Consider the following 22439-nt stretch of genomic DNA (forward strand, 5'->3'; position numbering starts at 1 on the left):
AAAGATATCTCAATTAGGGCTAATTAATTAAGCAAGCCACTCTTCCCCTGCCCTCTCCTCACCCTGTAGTCCCACAGCCTGCTGGGAGGGAACCAGCCAGTGTCTGGTGCAGAGGGCAGTCTGGTGCTCAGACCGTGTCTCAATGTTTAATTTATAACAGCCTGCTCTCCGGGCCCCATCAATTCATCCAGAAGGGCGAGGTGGACACAGGCATATAGACTCAGGGGCAGAGGCTGGAGACCTGCCGGCCCCCCAGAGCGTGCTGGGGTGTGTGCCCTGTGTGTCAGGGCAGGTCAGCACATGTTCCAACATGTCCCAGCATGTCTTTGTGGCAGGCGTGCCCCTTTGTGGCAGGAGAGTCCGATGGCCACTGGGCATGTCTGAGCACGTTGGACATGTTGGAGCAGGGCAGAACCTGCCTGTCCTGGGGGGAATGTCTGAGCCTAGCGTGCTGGAGTGTGTCGGGGAACATTTCTTCTTGAAGGCATGGCAAGGTATGTCTTGTAGGTCCCCTGGCCAGGATGGTGGAGGCATGACAATATCTATAGCTTCCAGGAGGAACTGCTCATAGCCCCCAGCCCCCAGCCCCTGCTCCACACTCTGAACCTCCCCTGCCCCTTCAGCACTGGTGGATCACAAGGGTTGAGTTCCAACTCTTGGTTCGTTCCTCTGGCCCTGGTAGCACCCCTTCCTCAATGTGTAGCTGCACAGTCCCCAGTTCCCCATGGCTATAGACCTACTGGGCCCCTGAAGATTACTTTTCAACCTCACCTCTGCCTGTCCCTTCCCACCCAACGCGGAGGAGTTACCAGTGCAGAGGGAAAGTGAGGCTTCTCAAATTTTGATAGTTACAAAGCCCTCAATTATAATACTCAGCCTGGAGCCCTCAGTGGTGTGACCAAAAGGGTGATTCAGTCCTCACATAAAGACAGGTCTGATGATGCAACCCGCATTGTAATGTCCAACAAGGTGATGCGGCTCTCAGTCTAATGACAGGTCTGTTGATGCGACCCTCAGTGTAGTGCCCTGATGAGTGATGCAGCCTTCAGTGTGGTGACAAATCTGGTGATGATGCCAAGGTAGTGCTGAGGCCATAAACTTGAAATATCTTGAAACGTGACTTCAGTTCTGCAGACAGGCACTGGCTGGGATATTTGGTGCAGTCAGAGGGAAGTGGGATTTGTTCATTTGGGTGAGAGCATTCCCTGGCTATTCCAGGAGTCCAGGATTCCCCACCCCTGCTGGCCAATGCTGGCTTCATTAGCCCTGGTAAGTGCTCTGTGACCTCAGCAGGACACCAGGCTTATTTGTAAAACATAAATTCTGCAGGAACATTTCAGGACTGGTTGCAATGCTAATGAGTTAGTCAGGGAGACCTAAGAGGGCAGCTGACAGAATGTACACAGATGTCACTTCCTACTGAGAGGAGTGTAGGAATGTTTGCAGACATGGACAGGTGGGCACATATGGCTGTGGAGTGTTATACATGGGAGGGCATGTATGTTCTTAAATGCGCTTGTGTAACATGTGTGGTGTCTGGGGAGACAAATACATGTGGCTGTCCAAAACAGCACACAGAGGGCCAAGAGTACTTACAGGGAGGCATTTGTCTGTGTGGTGGGCACACTGGCAGAGCTGTTTGTGGGCATAGGCGATGTGCATTTACATCCATGGCTATAGGGTGGCACATGGATATGAATGCTCCAGGAGAGAGGCAAACAGACACAAATACATCCAGAGTACACATCAGGATTAACTTGCGGGCTCATGAATTGTCCAGAGGGTATGGGAATAGAATACTGAGAACATGTCTGAATGAAGGACAAGTTCATGGATACGGGCAGCAGTGCAAGGTGCACCTATACTTGCACATGTCCACTGATGCATACCGGCATTCGTCTGGATTTACATGTATGTGCACCTATATATATGGCTAGTCACAGATGTGTCCAGATGTTCCATATGTGGCCAGAATGATGCTACAGGTGCCTATGGATAAACATAGATGTCCACAGTCACAGAACCCAATACCTACATGCCACTATTTTGAGAAGCAAATGACCAAATCCCCTCATATTCCCTGGACTGCTGGCAGAGTGAGATTTCAAAGCCAACAACAGTGGCCTCAGAACTGCCCAGGCCCTTTTTGGAGGAGAAGTGCAGAGTCACATGGGTGCCTGGATGACACAGCAACACCATCCAAGAATATAGAGCCCTGAGCCCAGCCTCGCTCACCTGGCTATCTTAATGTAGATTCTCCCCTGCTGGCATCCCTGTCCCATTTGAGCTAGCTGTGGCAGCCAATGCTCAGGAATGGCTTAGTGTGGTCCCTGCACAAGGCAGATCCCAGTGCATATTAGGGACCACCATTATTGGGTGGAACCGCTGTTACCATTATGAATGTTCTCCCTGAAAAGCAGAGAGATCCTGGCCTTTTGTGTCTAGTTTTCCAGCCTTTCCTCTCGTCCCCTGCCTGTCCTGGCATCCACCTAGAGTCCCTCTAGCTTTTCAGCTTCATTTGCTTCCCTCCTGCTCTTGCTTGAGAGAGTCAGCGCTTGCAAACCTTGGTTTCCTCTCTCACTGGTAGTAGGCTCTTTCCTGACATCTTTCTTCATTCTTACTTGCCTCTGAGCAGCACAGTTCTGATCGATCTGTGTAGGGGTAGGTGAGTATCAGAGAGTCTGGAATAGAGGGCTCCCTAAAATGGCCCAGGGAAATTGTAGCTTCATGTAAGGAGTGCAGGGAATCTCACAAAACCCAATGGTGAGGCTCCACAGACTTGGAAAGCCATCATTCACTCACTCATTGGTCAATTTAGTTAGCAAATATTTACTACACACTTACCCACTCTGTACCAGGTAGACAAGATGCTTGCTCTCATGCAGCTGACATTTTAGTGGAGAGACCAGTCACAAACACATGAGAAGTTATCATCCAGTCATAGTGCTGTGCAGACAGGGATGGTGGTGGAGGTGGGGCTACTCTGGATTTAGGAGCAAATCCTCACTTTCCTGTTGCCTCTCCGCTCTGAGGGCCCTTAGTTTCTGCACCCCTCACTCTAGCCTGTCCACGACTCTGGGGTTCTGCAGCCCCTGGTCCCCCATGAGTCTTCAACTCCATGGCCCCATACCTTTTAATCACCTTGACCTCCATGTTCCAATTCCAACTCCCTGGACTGAAGAATCTGCCCTTTTCAACTTGTGCCGGGAGTTCACTTGTCTAACTCACTGCGACTGGACACCTTGGGCCCCTGGAAACACATGGTTATGGAGGTCTCCTCTTTCGGAAGGGGCATTGGGAGGGGAGGCAGTGGTGGACATCATCACTCATTCACTCATTCACTCATTCATTCATTCATTCACTGGACTTACTGAGTGGTAGTCTCAGGAACTGTTGTAGGTACTGGTACACAGCTGTGAATATGATGGGTCTGCCTCCATCTTATGACACCTTTATACTGGGGACACCACAAACATGTAAGCAAATAAGTAAACAAATTCATTTTGGAGAAATAAGTGCTGTAAAGAAACAAAATGTGGAAGAAAGTGACTGGAGAACCTCATTTTGTTAGGATATTGGGGTAGGCTTTCTGGGGACTTTTTCCCAGCTTTTTTGAGATATAATTGACATATAACATGGTACAAGTTTAAGGTGTACAATGAAATGATTTGATATACGTATATATTGCAAAATGATCACCACATTAGGGTTAGTTAGTACCTCCATCACCTCACATTATTACCTTTCTGTGTGTGTGTGTGTGTGTGTAGTGAAAACATTTAAGATCTCTTAGCATCTTTCAAGTATATAATACAAAATTGTTGACTATTGTCACCATGCTGTGTACATTAGATCCCCAGAACTTACTCATTTTATACCTGGAAGTTTGGGAAAGTGACATTTGAGCAGCAACCTGACGGATGAGGAGTTGGCTGTGAAAAGAACAGGAGGGGAACATTCGGGGAGAGAGACCTGCAAGTGCACATGTCCCTGACACAGAAATGAGCTTGGTGACTGACCGCCATCTTGAAAGAGAGGTGGCTTGAGAGGAGGAGGGGATGAGGCTGTGCAGGTTGGCAGGTGACACTGCACATAGGGTCTGACAGGCCAAAACGAGTTGTTGGCTTTTGTTCTGAATGCAATGAGATGCTGCTGGACAAGTTGCAGTGAGGAGAAGCGCCGTGATCCAATTCCCAGTGTTTAAAGATCCCTCTAACCTCTGTTATGGGGAATGGATTCAGGGAGAGAGGATGGCAGCAGGGGAGGTTAGGGAGGTGGTGACTGCAACGGTTGAAACAAAAGCCAGCGGTGGCCAAGCCAGGATAGCAGTGAGCAAACTTGGTTCATGATCTAGGAGTAGAGCCATCAGGACTTGCTGATGGAGTAGATGTGAGGGGTGAGAGAAAGGAACAGAGAAACAGGGTGGTAGCTGGAGAGAAGCACGAGGCCTGGAGAGAATTTCTAAAAAATGGGGCGGGGCGACTAGAGCAGACCAGATGCCAGCTGGTCACCCTGCCTTAATAGCCAGGAAGAGCTAGTGGCCTGAACCCCCCCTTCCATGCTCCGTGGAAGGCCAGGGTCTCTGCATGATTTCCACCCTTCCGGTGGGCCTGTACTCTTCTGGTCGTCCCTGCCTCCTGCTCCTGCTCCTGCTTGTTGCTGCTCCCCATTTGGCATCTACCGCCCTTTGATCTCTCTGCTCTCTCATTATCTGGACTGAGAGCTCAGACACAGAGGTGATGGAGAGCTTCAGGTGCCAGGGCACGACACTCAAACTTGATCCTGAAAGCAGTGGGGCCACTCACTCATATACTTATTCAAGGACTTTTGAGGACCTACTATTTGCCCATTGTGGGAGTTAAGGTGGTGAGCCAAGCAGACAGGATACATGGAGCTTCCTTCAAAGCAGAGACAGGTGAAAAATAAAAAATAAAATGGGAACATATGATCAAACGTTCACAAATAGATAAAAATGGCAGCTGTGATCACAGCTTGAGGAAAAGCTCGTCAGCGTTACCGGAGTTTCTAATAAGGGGATTTAATCTAATTTGGAATCTCAGAAGGACTGAGATCTGAAGCAGAAAGCAAAGGGTGTTCCAGACAGAGGGAACTGCTTATGCAAAGGCCCTGGGGGTGAGAGAAAGTGTGGACAGTGTGACAAAGAAGTGCTTAGAGGGGAAAGACAGTGTAGGATGAAAGCAGAGAGGTAAGTAAAAGGCAGACCTACAGGGCCTTGGGTCCATGTTGAAGAGTTTTAGTTGTATCCTGAAGACAAAAGGACCTTACCAGGGAGATTTTGCTTGGGAGGATAATATGATCAGATGTGTATTGTAAAAATTTCCTGAGGGTCCTCTGTATAGAGTGGACTGGTAAGAGAAAGGGTAGATCAAGGTATTGCAGAGAGACTTTCTGAATTGTGAGGGGTGGCTTGGATCATTGAGCAGTGATAAAGATGGAGAAACATGTATGAATTGTAAAAAGTATCTAGGAGTAAGTCAACCAGACTTGGTGGTGGGAGGTGAGGACAGTGCCTGGGCATCTGAACCCAGGCTTGGGGAAATGGGGATGGTGACATAGGGAGTACTGGGTGAGAACTGGGGTCAAGAGAGACAATCTTGCAAAAACAACAAAGAGAGAGATGATCTTGCATTTCATACTGAGCATGTTGGGATTGAGATGCTTTTAAGACATCCAAGGATGAGAGTCGAGAAGTCAGATGTCTACATGGACCTGGAGTTCTGAAGACATACATATATGCAGGTGGTGATGGGAGATTTGATAAGGTTAAGGACCCTTAGAGAGAGATAGAGGCAAAGGGAGAGCCTAAGGCTGTGTAGAGCAGTGTTTCTTAGCAAGCGGTGGTTTGGCACCCAGGGGACATTTGGTAATGTCTGGAGATATTTTGTTGTTGCACTGGGAAGGGTTACTATGGGTGTCTGGAGGGCAGACACTGGAACTGCTGCACAGCGGACAGTGCACAGAATTGTTATCTAGCCAGAATATCAATAGTGCTTGGTGCAGAAACCTGTCTAGAGTAACATGTGATAGCCGAGTGGAGGAAGATGAGTCTGCAAAGGAAATGCAGTGAGGTAGGAGGGAACCATGCAAGTTTGTGTGATGGTGCCCAAGGGAAGGAAACAGAACGAGAAAAAGAGAGCAGTCAGCAGAGTCAAATCCTGCTGAATGGTCAAGAAAATTGATAGGCCCTGGCTGGTTGGCTCAGTGGATAGAGCGTCAGCCTGGTATGAAGTCCCAGGTTTGATCCCTGGACCAGGCACACAAGAGAAGCGACCATCTGCTTCTCTTCCCTTCCTTCTACCCTTTTCTCTCTCTTCTCTTGCAGCCAGAGGCTCCGTTGGCTCGAGCATTGGCCTTGGCCCTGAGGATAGCTTGGTTGGTTAGAGCATAGGCCTCAGGTGCTAGAAATAGCTCGATTGATTCAAGCATCGACCCTAGACAGGGGTTGCCGGGTAGATTCTGGTCGAGATGCATGTGGGAGTCTGTCTCTCTATCTCTCCTCCTTTCACTTAAATAAATAAAAAAGAAAATTGTCAGGCTTAAGGCATCCATCAGATTTAGAAATATGGAGGCTTGGTGGACTTTGCAAGAACTGTGTTGGTGTTATGATCAGGTCAGAACTAGATAGGAGTGGTGGAGGAGTGAGTTCAGGAAGTGAGAAAATGAAGGCAGTTGGTGGAGGCAACTAAGAAGAGGAGAGGAGTAGGAGACAGATGGAAGGACGAGTCAAGTATGGTGTTTTGTTCTTTAATAGGAGAGACTTCAGTTTACTTAAAAACCAATGCAAAACTTCTGCTTGAGAGGAAGAGGTTTAATATGCAAGATAAAGACAGTGTATTGATTATATGAGATTCCCAAGAAGTTAGAAGAGGACCAGAGCAAGAATAGCTACACGGTGAACCTTAAGATGAAGGGCAGCTCCTCCATTATAACAGGAGGGAGGGGCCAGGATGGGGCATAAATTTATCAGTTATGAAAGGGCAGAAGAGAAATTCCATTTTATGGCTCTTGTTTTCTCTGAGAGTTGAGGGGAGGGTAAAGGAGAATGAAGAATATTCTGTCTTCCTGTTTAGCAGTGTGCTGGCCTTCCCCATGGTACAACCCCAACAAGAAAACCCTCTTCGGAGTCCCCTCCTGAACTCCTGGCTTGAGGTTTGGTCTCTGAGCCTAGAGAGAGCTCGGATCGGGGGGATGTCCAACTCCAATATTTATGTTAAGATTCATGATGTATTCTCATAAAGTCCCCAACTTAAAAAAAAATTTATTGATTTTAGAGAGAGGGAGTAAGGGGGTGAAGAGAGAGAGACAGAGAGAAAGAGAGATTTGTTGTTTCACTTATTTATTCATTCCTTGGTTGATTCTTGTATGTGCCCTGACTGGGGATCAAACCCGCAGCCTTGGTATATAGGGATGATGCTCTAACCAACTGAGCTACCTGGCCATGGCCAAGGTCCCCAACTTTGAAAATTAATGCTGCTTGTAATAGCCCATCAAGAAAACCTTGAAATAATTCTTGAAAAAGGCCCCCAAAAATCTACCTTAATAAATCTTAGATAATGGCATTGGAAAAATAAAATCCCCTTACCCTCATTAATCCTTAGTCATACCAGTCATTTGCAGTGCATATTCATCCAAGAGTCCTGAGCACTTGGGGGAAAGGGCTGCACCAGGGGTGAGATGCTCAGGAAGAGGCAATGTCAGTTACAGACTTCTCACTTGATTGTGAAAGTTGAGTTAGGGCAAGGTGGACCCAGATACTGAGATGGACCTAGGGAACACTGGGCTCTGAGATAGACCAGGCTCAGCTCAGTTTCCAAGATTAGGAATTAATTCAAGTCCTGAGACAGAACAGGGATATTCCCCTGAGGTCTTACAGTACTCCATGGTGGACCCTGAGACAGAGTAGGGTCGAGTCCAAGCCCTGGATAGACAAAGGCTGAACTTGGATCTAGGGATAGACCAAAGATAAACCCGGTCCTAGGAAACCTGGGAGAACGGGACCAAATCCAAGTCCTGGGTGAAGCAAGGTTATAGTACGAGCTTGAGATAGACAAGGCCTGACTCAGGTCCTGGGATAGACCAGAGTTGAACCTGAGTCCTGAGATGGACCAGTGCTGAACCCACATCCTGAGACAGACCAGAACAGAGCTTATGGGGATAGAAACAGAAAATGGGCTGACGTGGGGAAATTAGGGCAGAGTAGGTTTGCCTGTGGGAGTCTCCCTACTTGTTGAGTCACTTTGCTCAAACTATTGAGTACCTCTGGGATTAATGTCCATTGCAAATTATGTAGCATGTCCCAGGACTAATGAGGGAAAGTAAATTTTATTTTCTAATGCCAGGTCATCTGAGGAGCCAAGTTTAAGCTAGCTCCGGCCCGTGAACCTGGAAACGTGCTCAGCAGAACTGGCAGCTTGGGAATGCCTGGGTGGCTGTCCTCCATCCATGTTGGCTGTGACCACTCTGATACAGACTAGAGATGACCATACGCCACACAGGCTCATCACACACAGGGCACTCATACTCATACCACTGCAGATAGGTACACACAGTACCCAAACCCACACGTGCACCTCAAATACACATACACGGCACACACTTTGCACAGACATGTGCATTGACCCAGAGGCCACACACAAATCCTAGCGCACACATGCATAGACCACATCATGAACTGACAGTAGCCAGCCCAACCAACACTTTAAGATACAGTCTCCCAAGCTTTGTGCAGAGGTGGTATCATAGCCAGTGAGGATTATCAGAGGTGCAATTATTGCTAATTGAAAATAAAAGTCTCCCTCACTGTCGAATCTAGAATGGCACAGTTCGAGGGGACATGGTCTCCTCGGAACAGCACCCCTTGGATTTGTGCAGAGCGGTGCCCTGTCTTTCACATTCACAATTGTTTCATTCACATACTGTCTTGCACACTCTTACTCAGTTTCAGTTTTACACACTCATGTGTAGTTTTATACACTTGCTGATGCTCACACACTTAAGCCTATAAATGGCTATGCACTCATGTGTGTTCTTGGCCATCCAGACACAGAAGTGCCGTACACCCATCTCACACACTCATAAGCCCTGTGCTAGTCAGTGTAGGCGGGGATGTGCTGTGTAACCCACAGTCTCCAAGTCTCAATGGATTAGGACAACCAGATGAGGTGTTGCTCAAGCTACCCACAGGTTGGCAGGGGTCTCCCTAGTGTGGTCATTCAGAGACTCCAGCTGACACAGGCTTCCCATTAGCACGTGCTGCTGCAATGGTCTCGGTAAGAATATGGCATTCAAAGCTCTCACCTGGAAGTCACCTCCACTGACGTGACATTGGCTAAAGGTAGTTGAAAGGCTACTTTGAGGAAGTATAGCCCTAGGGTGTCCAAGAGAGAAGAACTAGAAAATTTGTGAACACTTCTATTGACTGCCACAGTCTCTTATATATTCAGAGACCTACCATACTCACTATGCAGTCCAAACATGCACACTTTATTCCCTCTTGTGTGGACTAGTCTTTATGACCTGTTCCTCTCCATGGGATGAGAAGAGGCCACACATGCCCTCTGCCTAGTTTGCCTCCAGAGTGTCTTTTCCTTTGTTGCACCTATGAGGGGTCTCCCTGTCCCTTCTGACCTGGGGTGGTGGTGTCCCAGGGTAACAAGTTTCCAAGCCAGAGCTGGTGTCAGAGCTGAGAGAACAGCACAGATACCCTCTCTGCCCCCGGAGTGGGCAGTGTTTTCCCACAGACACGGGAAGAATAATGATAGGCATTGGGAGATCTCCGTATTAGCCGAGAACCTTCCCCATCTCCCATCTTGCCAGCTGCAGCTTGGAAGGGAAGCCTGAGGGAAAAAGACAAATCCAGAGGGACCCCCACCCTTCCCGCTGCACCACCCCCCCCACTTGGGACGCTCTCCTTCCCCTCTCGACGCCTGCTCTCCTCTTCCTTCCAACTACTTAAATATTCTGAGGCAGGAAACTCATGAATATTTATAGGGCCCTGGCAGTGAGGGAAATAAAAAATATTTGGAATTTATGAACCAGGATACGTCTATAAATAACAGGCCTGTGGCTAATGGGGTTCTTCCCTCACCCACTACCTTCCTTCAACTTTGGATCCAGACCCATGCAAGCCTTGCAGAACTACCCCTATGTGCATGCATGTGTGTACACACACACATGCATAGACACACACAGCTTTTTCTCTAGCTGTGGATGCACACATTCCTTTTCTCTAGCACACTGTTACATACGCACACGTTCACACACAGCTGAAAACACAGACGTGTTTGCACCTGCCTGGGACCTGGCCCTGCTGCCTCCCTTCCACATGCAGACACTGATGTGCAAAATTTTCCAGAACTTGTCCGGCAGTCTCCTGTGTCCGCCTCCGGGCAGGTACAGCCACTTGGGCTCAGACCGGCCCACACAACACACAGTTGCACACAATTACACACACCATAGAGAGGCCCACGGCCTTAGCTCATAGGCCCACTCTCTGACCCACAACCCAGGCACAGCACGTCCCCTCTATGGGCCTTGGTTTCCTCATATATATAAAGGGCATGTTGAGAGTCCCTATCTCATAGAGTGGTTGTGCAGATTAAAAAAAAAATTGCCCTGGTCAGATAGCTCAGTTGGTTAGAGCACCATCCTGAAGCGCAGAGGATGCTGGTTCAATCCTTGGTCAGGGCACATGCAGGAACAGATGTTTCTGTCTCCTTCCTGCTCTCTCCCTTCTCTCTCTAAAGCAGGGCGCATGCCGAACAATTTTGTACTGATTTTTTTTTGTTTTCAACTGCAGTGAGAAAAGTGTTGCATAACAGTTGCCTTTTGTAGACCTAGTGCGGCCTGCCGATCGGCTGTGATCTTGTTCTTCGGCCCACATGCTGAGTTGAGTTTGAGACCCCTGCTCTAAAGTCAATAAAATAAACATTAAAAAAATATTGATTGATTGATTGATTTTAGAAAGGAAGGAACAGAGAGAGAGAAACGTTCCACCCACTTATGCATTCATTGGTTGGTTCTTGTATGTGCCCTGACCAGGGATTGAACCTGAAACCTTGGTGTATAGGGATGATGCTCTAACAAACTGAGTGACCCGGCCGGGGCTCATATTTTAAAAAATAAAAAATAGATACCAAGTGCCTGTTGTGTGCAAGGTACTACCCTAGGTATTGGTGACACAGCAGTGAACAAAAACAGGTAAAAAATAATCCATTCCTGACAAATGCGCAAATGATGTGGTGAGTTGGAAGCTGATAAAGTAGGGGCGATGACGAGTGCTGAGACACATGGAGTTCTGACTGAGGGAGAGGAGGTCAGGGAAGTCCTCTTGAAACAGGACATTTAAGTAGAGATTTGAAGGGAGTGGGAGGACATTTAGGCAGAGGGAATGACCTGTGCAGAGACTTGAAAGAAACGTGCTCCTGGTGTTGCAGGAACAGCAAGGAGGCTGTGTGGCCGGAGCTCGGTGAGCGAAGGAGAGTGTGAAGGAGGTCGAGGCTGGGAGGTGACAGGTACATTTCACTGGGCCTCATGGGCCATGGAGAAGACTTTGGTTTTTGCCCCCAGTGAGGTGGGAGCCATGCAGGGTTTTTTTTTTTGTTTTTTTTTTTAATTTTGCTGGAAACGGGGAGACAGTCAGACAGACTCCTGCATGCGCTCGACCGGGATCCACCCGGCACGCCCACCAGGGGCGATGCTCTGCCCACCAGGGGGCGATGCTCTGCCCCTCCGGGGCATCGCTCTACCGCGACCAGAGCCACTCTAGCGCCTGGGGCAGAGGCCAAGGAGCCATCCCCAGCGCCCAGGCCATCTTTGCTCCAATGGAGCCTTGGCTGCAGGAGGGGAAGAGAGAGACAGAGAGGAAGGGGGGGGGTGAAGCAAATGGACGCTTCTCCTATGTGCCCTGGCCGGGAATCGAACCCGGGTCCCCCGCACGCCAGGCCGACGCTCTACTGCTGAGCCAACCGGCCAGGGCTCATGCAGGGTTTTGAGGCCAAGAAACTGGCTCTCTCACTCTCTCTGTCTTGCACCATGCCTTCCTCCCTTTTCTTCCCTCAAGGCATGTGCTTTTGCGCTCGCTCTCTCTCTCTCTCTCTCTCTCTCTCTCTCTCCCCTGAGTTCCAAGGGCCCTTCTTAATGTTTCTACAACTTGTTTTCTGAGCTCATGCAGCCCAGTTGGCTCACTTTTTCTACATCTAAATAAATTTGCGCTTTTATTTGAAAAAAAGAGACCTTGCCCTAGCCAGCTAGCTGAGTTGGTTAGAGTCACAGAAACACCAAGGTTGAGGGTTGGATCTCTGTTAGGGCATATATGGGAAGTGACCCATGAATGCACAACTAAGCATAACAACAAATGAATGCTTCCCTCGCAGTCTCTCTCTCTCTAAAAAAAAAAAAAAAAAAGTGATCTGACTCAGGGGCTCACAGGCGCCCTCTGGCTGCTGTGGTGGGAACAGAGCCAGGGGGCCAGGGCAGAGGCTATTGCACTGGGTATATATCTGGCTGTTCCAGGCACTGTTATGACTTGAGAACACGGTAATGAAGAAAGCAATAATCATCCTGCCCTTGGGGATCTATTAGTATCATGGAAGAGATAGACAAGATACAAGATAAGTTTTAATCTAAGGTTAAGGGGTATGAAGTTTTATACAGAATGCTTGCACATGTAGACTGAGTGGACTGGGCAGAATCTGAGATGCATTTTGAGGTGAGAACTTTTCTGAAGATTGGCTGACGGATTGCATATGTAGGTAGAAGTGACAGAACTTAGTGCTTGGGTGTGAATTCGAGCTTTGAAGGGATATCCACATAAATATTTCCTTACATTGAATCTTCGTCATTTCCCCCATTTTAGATGGGGTTCCTGAGAAGCAGGACCTGAGACAGGGATTAGGAGTGATTAACTAGGTTTGGGGGCTAAGGGAAGTAGATCTGAGGGGGCAGTGGGTTGACCAAGGATAGAGTTTTCGGTCAGGTCCAGGCTTGGCTTGATCTGCAGGGGTAGGAGTCCCTCTTGCACTGCAAAGGGGTGGGCTTTGGGCCCCTGTATCAATCAATCATTGGCTGCTCCTGGTGGTGTGGGACACTTTCTAGGCATCTTCAGGGTGTGCTGGCTCCCAAAAGCCAAGGGCAGGTCTCTTGGGAAGGTTACAGGTGTTAGCTGTGAGCTCTGCTCTCAGCAGCTGCAGGGTGGATGCACCCAGTCAGTAAGGGGGTCTGGGCAGAGCCTCACACTCCATCAATGAGGGTCAGAGGAGCACTAGGCATTTATGCCAATCACAGCATGGATGTCTGACACCAGAGCCTGTTCTCAGCTCTCTCTCGGGATGAAAATCAGGCCAAGTTGTCACCAGGGCTCCCCTGACACAGCTGAGATCCTTTCCGGATTCATTAACTGCCAGAGCCTCAGCCCTCTGCTTCCCAGATTATCTGAGAATTGCAGAAGGGAGCTGAGAGGAAGAGATGCTATCCTGAAACAGGTCAGAATGGCTCATTTAATTCTCCTGTGGCCCTAGAGGAAGGCGCTGCTATCATCCCCATTTTGCAGGTGTGGGAATGGATGCAGAGAGCAGTTAAATTCCTTACTCTAGGCACTAGGCTCTGGGGTCTATGTGTTTCAGAGCTACACTCAACTGCCTTAAACCCCATGATTCCTTCAAAACCCAGAGTCCCTATTTCCACTCTGAAAGGGAGGGTAAGGGAGGTAAGCCTAAGAGAATGGAACAAAAGGTGTTTGGAGAGTGGGAGAGAAGAGCAACGTTGAGGACTTGGAGTGTGCAAGAGGCATTCATTCATTCATTCATTCATGACCTCATGATGTCTGCCTACTCTGTCCAACATGTGCTGGTGTTGGGGCCAGAGTGGGAAAGAAAAAAGACCTCAGCCCTGCTTATTTAGAGCTCACAGTTTAACAGAACACACAGCCCTTTTCCTGACTGGTGCTGGTGCAAGGAATAGAGAGTCAACCTGGGACCCCGAGGACCCAGGTTTGAAACCCCGAGGTTGCTGGCTTGAGTGCAGGCTCATCTGGCTTGAGCACAGGCTCACTAGCTTGAGTGTGAGGTCTCTGGCTTGAGCATGGGATTATAGACATGACCCCATGTTCACTGGCTTGAGTCCAAAGGTTGCTGACTTGAAGCCCAAGGCCACTGGCTTGAGCAAAGGGTCACTGGCTTGGCTGCAGCCTCCAGTTAAGGCATGTATGAGAAGCGATCAATGAACAACTAAAGTGATGCAACTACGAGTTGATGCTTATCTCTCTCCCTTCCTGGCTCACCCACTTCATGCCTCTCAATCTCTCCAAAATAGGATAGGATAGGATAGGATAGAATAGAATAGAATAGAATAGAATAGAATAGAATAGAATAGAATAGAATAGAATAGAATAGAATAGAATAGAATAGAATAGAATGTAACACACAGACTTTCACTCAGGCAAAGAAGAGAATAAAATATAAGAACCTTGCAAGAGGGAAGGGGTAGGGAACTGTAGAGACACACACAGGAGCAGATCGTGACCTGTCTGCAGAGATGGGGAAGGCTTCCTGAGGTGGTGATGTTTACTCTGATCCCTGAAGGCTGCATAGAGTTTGGAGAGTCCTGGGGTAGCTGACAGGAGGGTGGCAGAGAAGAAACAACAGCCTCTGTACAGCCCACAGACCTGGGTTCATCATTCCAGCTCTACCACTTGATATATAGTGTAAACATCATCACCTCAAGGTTTTAAAAACTTGTACAATTATTTATTGAGCACCTGCTAGGTGCCAAGTGCTTTTAGGCATTGGGAACACAGTAGTAACCAATACTTGAGATCCTTATACATGTCCCTCCTAGTGGGTCACATACTACACCAGCCAAGGCTGGGAGATGGGTACAGAGAAAGGCCTCTTTATTTTATTTACTTTTTCAAGGGTATTATTATTTATTTTATATTTTATTTATTAATTTTAGAGAGAAGGGAAAGAGAGAGAAAAGTGGGGGTTGGGAGGGACAGGAATGGGAAGCATCAGCTCATAGTTGATTCTTACATGTGCCTTGATCAGGCAAGCCTAGGGTTTTGAAGTGGCTACCTCAGCATTCCAGGTTGATGCTTTATCCACTGCACCACCACAGGTCAGGCAAGAAGGGCTTCTTAAGGAGGCAGTCAGGGAGGCTTCTCTGAGGAGATGACTTTTAAAAATTTTATTTATTGATTTTAAAGAAAAGAGAGAGAAAGAGGAAGGGGAGGAGCGGGAAGCATCAACTCATAGTAGTTGCTTCTTGTATGTGTCTTGACTGGGCAAGCCTGAGGCTTTGAACCGACGACCTCAGCATTCCAAGTTGATGCCTTATCCACTGTGCCAATACACGTCAGGCTTGTGGAGGTGACTTTTAAATTTAATTCTTAATTCTGGATAAGAAGGATCCAGCATTATCTCTGTTCCTTCAAGAGCTTATTGTAGGGGATAAAACGGAACAGTTGACACGAGCAAATGTTCTCTGAGTGTGTAGTTCAGTGATTAAGACAACTTTAGAGAGAAGCAGTCTGGGCCCTGAGTCAAGTTAGCTGGTCATTTACCTTGTGTGCCTCAGAATCATTCCTTCCTTGCCTTTCCCTTTTTCTCTTAGGGGAGTGGATCCCTGAAAACTACATTTCCCAGGTTCCTTTGTTCACTGGCTTCCAGTTATATTCAGCCAATGGAAAGCTGTGGTGGGAGTTTGGAGGCGGGAGGAAGAGAGAAGCGAGGATTTCTCTGTTTCTTTGCTGCAGGCAGTGGCCTGTCTCCTCCCTGGGTCTAGCTCCCACCTGGCATCAACTCATGCAGCCCTGATTCCTGCTTGGTGGCCCCAGCTCTTGGGCTCTGGTGACACCGCTTCTCCCTCTGCCCTGCCAGCCCTGCAGCTTCTTGCAGTTACCATTCTTTTGGTCATTTCACATCCTATGCTGCCCTCTTTGAGCCCTTTTGGCTCCGCAGCACCACGCTCCCAGTATTAAATTTCCTCCATAAGCCATCGAGCATGGCCTCTATTCCATTAACAGAGTGCTGGCATATCAAGCAGCGCCACTTGACTTTTCCTCCCTGACCTGCAGTTTATAATACTGCCAACATCACATAGCTCTGTGAGGTGAATGGAGACAATACTATCAGTAGCTGACCTTACATGGTTCTTACTTATATGATTTGAAGCTCTGTGCAGGCACTCATTTAACCTCCACAACAATTCATAAGAGGCGGGTGCTACTATGAGCTCTGTTTTATGGGGAAACTGAGGTGCAGTGAGGTTCAAGTCACTTGTGGTCACACGGCTAAGCGGTGACACCATGCAGTCCCTCACAAACACATAGTGCATGTAAAGTGCTTGGCATACATGTGGCACTTGGCATGTTGGGGACAATGATAATCATTACATGTGGCTTGGTCTAGTGGGTGCCCAGAATGAAAAACACCTCAGATGGGCGCAGGCACTATTGAAGGCTCTTCTGGGATCTGCCACATGGAGCAACAGTCTTCAGACTCCTGCAGGCTCTTGTCCAGTTCCTGGGGGAGAGGAGCAGAGGGCCTCTCCCTAGCAGCTTTGGCTGAGAGCAGCTAGCTGCTCAACGCTTAGCCAGAATTGATTTCTCTTCAACTGGCGCATTCTTGCTAACAAAGGGTTCCCTGACACTGGTGGCCATTACTGCCCCCTCCCCTCTGAGTGGAGGATCTGTCTTGCAGCAGGCTGGAGCTGTTTTCTGTGATGGCACAGTGGATAAAGCATTGACCTGGAATGCTGAGGTCACCGGTTCGAAACTCTGGGCTTGTCTGGTCAAGGCACATATGGGAGTTGATGCTTCCTGCTCCTCCTCCCTTCTCTCTCTCTCTCTCTTCTCTCTAAAATGAATAAAATCTTGGCCTGACCTGTGGTGGCGCAGTGGATAAAGCGTCGACCTGGAAATGCTGAGGTCGCCGGTTCGAAACCCTGGGCTTGCCTGGTCAAGGCACATATGGGAGTTGATGCTTCCAGCTCCTCCCCCTATCTCTCTCCTTTCTCTCTCTCTGTCTCTCCTCTCTTTCTCACTCTCTCTTTCTCTCTCTCTCTCTCTTTTCCAAAAATGAATAAATAAAAATTGAAAAAAAAAAAAAAAGTTAAAAAAAAAAAAACCATGGGCTTGCCTGGTCAAGGCACATATGGGAGTTGATGCTGCCTGCACCTCCCCCCTTCTCTCTCTCTCCTCTAAAATTAAAAAAAAAAAAAAAAAAAAAAAAATTAAAATGAATAAAATCTTAAAAAAAAAAAAAGATTCATTTCTTTAAAAGCTCTGGAAACTCTAGCCTCCCTCCCCTCTCGCCCTGTGTGCTCACCTGGAACTCACTGGCAGGTATATCTGCCTCTCTCTTGCCCTGGCCAGTCCACTCTCCATGATCTTCTTGAACAGACCCTTCCCCCACCCACACACAGTTATGGGCTGAGTTGTGTCCCTGCCTTCCAATTCAGATGTTGAAGTCCTTGTCCTCAGGACCTCAGAAAGGGCCTTGAAAGAGGTAATTACGGTGAAATGAGGTCGTTAAGGTGAGCCCAGGTCCATTATGACTGGTATCCTTATAGGAAGACTAGGATGGACATGGGCAAGCACAGAGAATGCCTTGTGAGGACACAGGGAGAAGACAGCGATCCACAAACCAAGGAGAGAGGCCTCAGGAGAAACCAACTCTGGTGGCATTTCATTTTGGACTTCCAACCTCCAGAATGGTGAGAAATTAAATTTCTGCGAAGCCCTCTAGTCTGGGGTATTTTGTGATGGCAGACTTAGCCAACCAACACACACAACCTTCATGGCTTCTCACCCGTAGGGCGAACTCTGAGTCCTTGATTCAAGACCCTGTGTCTCTCTCACCCCCTCTCTAAAATGAAAAAATAAAATCTTAAAAAAAAAGACCCTGTGTGACCAAGCTCAACAAGACTATGTCTGGCATGGTCCCAGTGGGAGGCATGATTCCCTTAAAAAGGATGAGTGAAAAGAATTCAACAAAATGACAGTTTTCAGAGGGGTGAGCAGGGTTAAGAGAACAAACAGTGTCTATTGCTGTACCGCCCTGAACGCACCCGATCTCGTCTGATCTTGGAAGCTAAGCAGGGTCGGGCCTGGTTAGTACTTGGATGGGAGAGAACAAACAAGGGGGTGTTGAAAATCCCTGGGGTCAGCAACTGAGGAGAGCTGTTGCCACCCTCAGGCCTCAGAGAGAGCTGTGGCTACAGGAGCATGTATTAGTCTGCTCGAGCTGCCATAACAAAATACCACTCACACACAGTTATGGGCTGAATTGTGTGTGACCGGCCAGCTTAAACTACAGAAATTTAAGTAGAAGACCAAAAACTAGGTGTCAGCCAGAGGCGGATTTAACTGCGGGCACACTAGGTGCGCGCCCTGGGCCCCGACTTCTGAAGGGCCCTGCAAAACCCCAACTTTACACTTTTTTCTAATGACACCAACTTTGGTTTCATATGTGCAATTTTAACATTAATAGTACATAATATTTTTTTTTTATTTAAAAATATGGTTAACTTGTATTTTTATTTTCCCTGTCTCTCTCTTTTTTTAAGGGGCCTAATATTTTCTTCTGCTCCCGGGGCCTCAGCTGACCTTAATCTGCCTCTGGTGTCAGGAGGGTTGGTTCCTGTTCAGAGACTTCTCTCCTTGGCTTATCAATGGTTGCCTTCTCCTGTGTCTTCACATGGTCTTCCTTCTGTGGGCATCTGTGTCCTGGTTGCTTGACAAGGACAGCAATTATATTGGGTTGGTGCCTACCCTATGACCTAACCTTACCCTAATGACCGCATTTAGTTACCTCTGTAAGGGCCCTATCTCCAAATACAGTCACATTCTGCAGTCCTAGGGGTGAGGACTTCAACATATGGATTTTGAGGGGAAGACAACTCAGTCCATAACAGAGGGGGATACCCAGGGGAGCCACCACCAGCTTCAGCAGAGGGGCACAGTCATTGCTTGGCAGGAAGGGAATGAGGAGACTAAATACCCCAGACTTTCTCTCCCTGTCCCCCCAGTCTCCCGTGGCTGCTTTCATTGGCCAGACCTCAGTAGAGGCTGGAGGGCAGATCTTGGGAGGTGTAGGCTGCAGGGATCAGCCGCCCAGAGCACAGAGCAAATGGAGAAGTGGGGAGAGAGGATCTGGAAGGGCAAACAGAGACCTCCCAATTCGAGTTTCAACTCCTCATTGAGCAATTTTCAGGTGAACTGTGCCTCTTCCTACTAGAGTACAGCGTTCATGAGGACAGGGATCTTTGCCTGTCTCACTGGCTGCTGTGTCTTCAGTGCCTAGCACATAGTAGGTATTCAATAAATGTTTGTGGGCTGCACAGATCCTCTCTCCTCCTCAGGCCTTTGCCCATGCTGTTCCCTCTGCCTGGAACCTGCTCCTCCTCATTCTGCTGACTCCTGCTCATTCATCCAGTCTGTTTAGCTATTGCATTTCCCAGGAGGCTGGTTGTGCACCCTCCCAGCCAGATTCCAGAGCCAGCCTCTGTTCTTAAAGCACCCTATGCTGCTCCATTGCAGCAATGTCACACCATTTTAGCCACTTCTTCCTTGTCCTTCAAATATCTCGCTTAACCAAAAAAAACACCAACATTGTCATTAACTCCCTCCCTTTAAGAGATGAGGAAACCGAAGCACAGAGAAGGTAGGTAAGCTGCCCAAGGTAACACAGAGCCAGGATGTAAATGTAGACTGTGTGGCCCCAGATAGTGGTCTGCCTTTTTGTACTCCCCATCAGCACGTATTTGTTTATTTTTCTTTTTAATTTTTTATTGATTGATTGATTTTAAAAAGGTAGGAAGGGAGAGAGAGAGAGAAAGAGATTGATTTGTTGCTCCATTTAGACATGCATTCATGTGCCCTGACCAGGGATAGAACCCACAACCTTGGAGTATCCAACCAACTGAATTACCCAGCCAGGGCCCCTATTTACTTATTTTTATTCCATAATCAATTTTATCACATTACTTACATATTATATTGCCTATTTTATCAGGCGTCCCCAAACTATGACCCGCGGGCTGCATGCGGTCCCCTGAGGCCATTTATCTGGCCCCCTGTCGCACTTCCGGAAGGGGCACCTCTTTCATTGGTGGTCAGTGAGAGGAGCACTGTATGTGGCGGCCCTCCAACGGTCTGAGGGACAGTGAACTGGTCCCCTGTGTAAAAAGTTTGGGGACCCCTGAGCTATATGAATATATTAACAACTACCTCAATGACATCAGTACTCTTCTTAGACCCATATTACAACTGGGGAAATGGAGGCAGCGGATGGTTAAATCCCCAGCCCCAGGTCATACAGCAGAGCTAGGATTTGAACTCAGGCGACTTGGCTCCAGAGTTGGCACCCTAAACAACATGCTCTGTTGCCTACACTTGGCTGGGGGACCTGAATGCCTTTGACATTGATTTCGTTGAAACCCTGGATGTGTGTTCAAGATGCAGCCACGTGATAAAAGCTTTGGACCCAAATTTACTTGCCACCCACAGGGGCATACACAGAGCCCACAGAAGTGGGTTTTCTGGCAGTGCTGGCACCTGACTGTTCCCGTGAGTATTAGATGGCAGGTTGGTTCTCCGTCACCTCCCAGCCACACTGTCCAGTCTCCCGCCTGGCCACCTTGCAGTCAGCACCTCCATTTTGTGCAGGGGTGGCCTGGCTATCCACGTGACATGCCTCTGCCAGCTATGGAAGATAAATTTACCCCACGACGACCTTTTCACTTGCTGGCAAAGTGATTTCAGAAATCCAGCCCCAGCCCCACCAGGGGCGCTAATGACTGCAAATTTATGCCCAGGTGTCTGAAGAGCTCACCCAGGCTCATTTTTACTTCTGACAAACTTCAGTCGAGAGATTAAACCCGAGCCAGTGTCTTCCAGCAGCAGGGACCGTGGTGCTGGGGAGATTACCTGACTGTGGGCATTTTTCTTTCCATTTGCTGCCTTCAGCTTGGCCTCCCAGGGCTGAGAAATGAAAAGCCGCCAGGTCCACAGGCCCGCAGGCCCGCATGGTTAAAGGGAATTCCCACTTCTGATCAGCTCATGTTAGAAAAAGGGCACACTCTATGTACCCAGAGGCAGGCCTCTCAGTCCCCATGGTAAATATTGAGCCATTCAGGGGGAGGGGAAGTCAAGCTTCTAATTCATGGCCAGGCTTCTGCACCAGCTGACTGGGTCTAGGCCACTTTGCAAGGTTCTAATTAAGCTCTGGTGGGTTGCAGCAGAGAGGACATCAAAGCGTGGCCATTGCCGGAGCCCCTTCCCCCATTCCGCCCCCTACAGAGGTCCAAAGGTGGTGGAGGGAGAAACAGAAACCCAGTGACAGGTCTGCGAAGGAAGAAAACTCATCTTGCTAGACAGACCTCGCACTTGCTTTGAAAAATGAGACGTCTGATGCAAATGTAGCTCTTTCTCTTCGGTACAATATTAAAGAAATGAATCCTTGATGTCTACAAAAAAGGATCAAAAACGAACCTTTCTGAAAGGAGAAGGGCTTTTATTTCGCTGTGAACTTTTCAAGCTCTAGCCTCTGGCAGGGATGTCTACAGAACATGGAGTGTGGGAGGATAAAGACATAAATGACTGCTATTCATGTAGCCATTCATTCAGGAAGTGACTGTGAAGCAGCTACTGTGTGCCAGGCATGGGGCTGTGCTCTGGGAATACTGTGGGGACGAATTAGAACCCAGCTTCTGTTCTGACAAGCCAGTGGGACATGCTACAAAGTTTCTGACTGCTAGTCCTCCGGACTGCCATGGTCATGCAAAACTGTTACAGATCAGAGAAGATGAAGGAGATGTGATGATGTGATGCAGTGTGGGATCCTGGCTGTGATTCTGAAAAAAGACACGAGTGGAAAAATTGGAGAAATCCAGTTGGTGCCTAGAGTTTAGTCATAGTGACACATTGATGTTGGAGTTTTAGTTTTGACAAATGTACTGTGGAGGTATGTAAAGATGTTAACGGGAAACTGGGTGAGGGGCATATGGGAGCTCTTTGCCTTATCTTTACAACTTTTCTGTAAATCGAAAATTAGTCCAAAATAAAAGCTTAAATAAACATGGAACAATTCTAGAAGAGTGCTGGTTCTGTGAGTTGGCATAAAAGCACCCTGTCACTGGACAATCACTAAGTGCTAGGGACTGTAATTGACTTTTTTTTATTATTATTGAAGGAAGCATGTGGGCAGAGAGACAGACTCACATGTGCCCGCATTGGGATTCACTTGGCAAGCCCCCTACAGAGTGGTGCTCTACCCATCTGGGGCCACTGCTCTGTTACTCGGCAACTGAGCTGCCTGAGGTGTGACCATGGAGCCATCCTCAGTGCTAGGACCAAATTGTTCTAATCATTTGAGCCATGGCTGAGGGAGGGGAGGAGAAAGGGGGAGAGAGACAGAGAG

General features: G+C 48.2%; 1 protein-coding gene and 1 pseudogene across 3 annotated transcripts in view; both read left to right on the forward strand.

Annotated features, from left to right (window-relative positions):
• The window catches only part of OLFM2 (olfactomedin 2), a 101510-nt gene that overhangs the window by 31840 nt on the left and 47231 nt on the right, over window positions 1-22439 (forward strand). The gene's annotated exons all lie outside the window — the stretch shown is intronic.
• On the forward strand, window positions 8738-8817 carry LOC136390155 (U4 spliceosomal RNA; annotated as a pseudogene).

The sequence above is a fragment of the Saccopteryx leptura genome, chromosome 1 (genome assembly GCF_036850995.1).
Source record: "Saccopteryx leptura isolate mSacLep1 chromosome 1, mSacLep1_pri_phased_curated, whole genome shotgun sequence".
Lineage (NCBI taxonomy): Eukaryota > Metazoa > Chordata > Mammalia > Chiroptera > Emballonuridae > Saccopteryx > Saccopteryx leptura.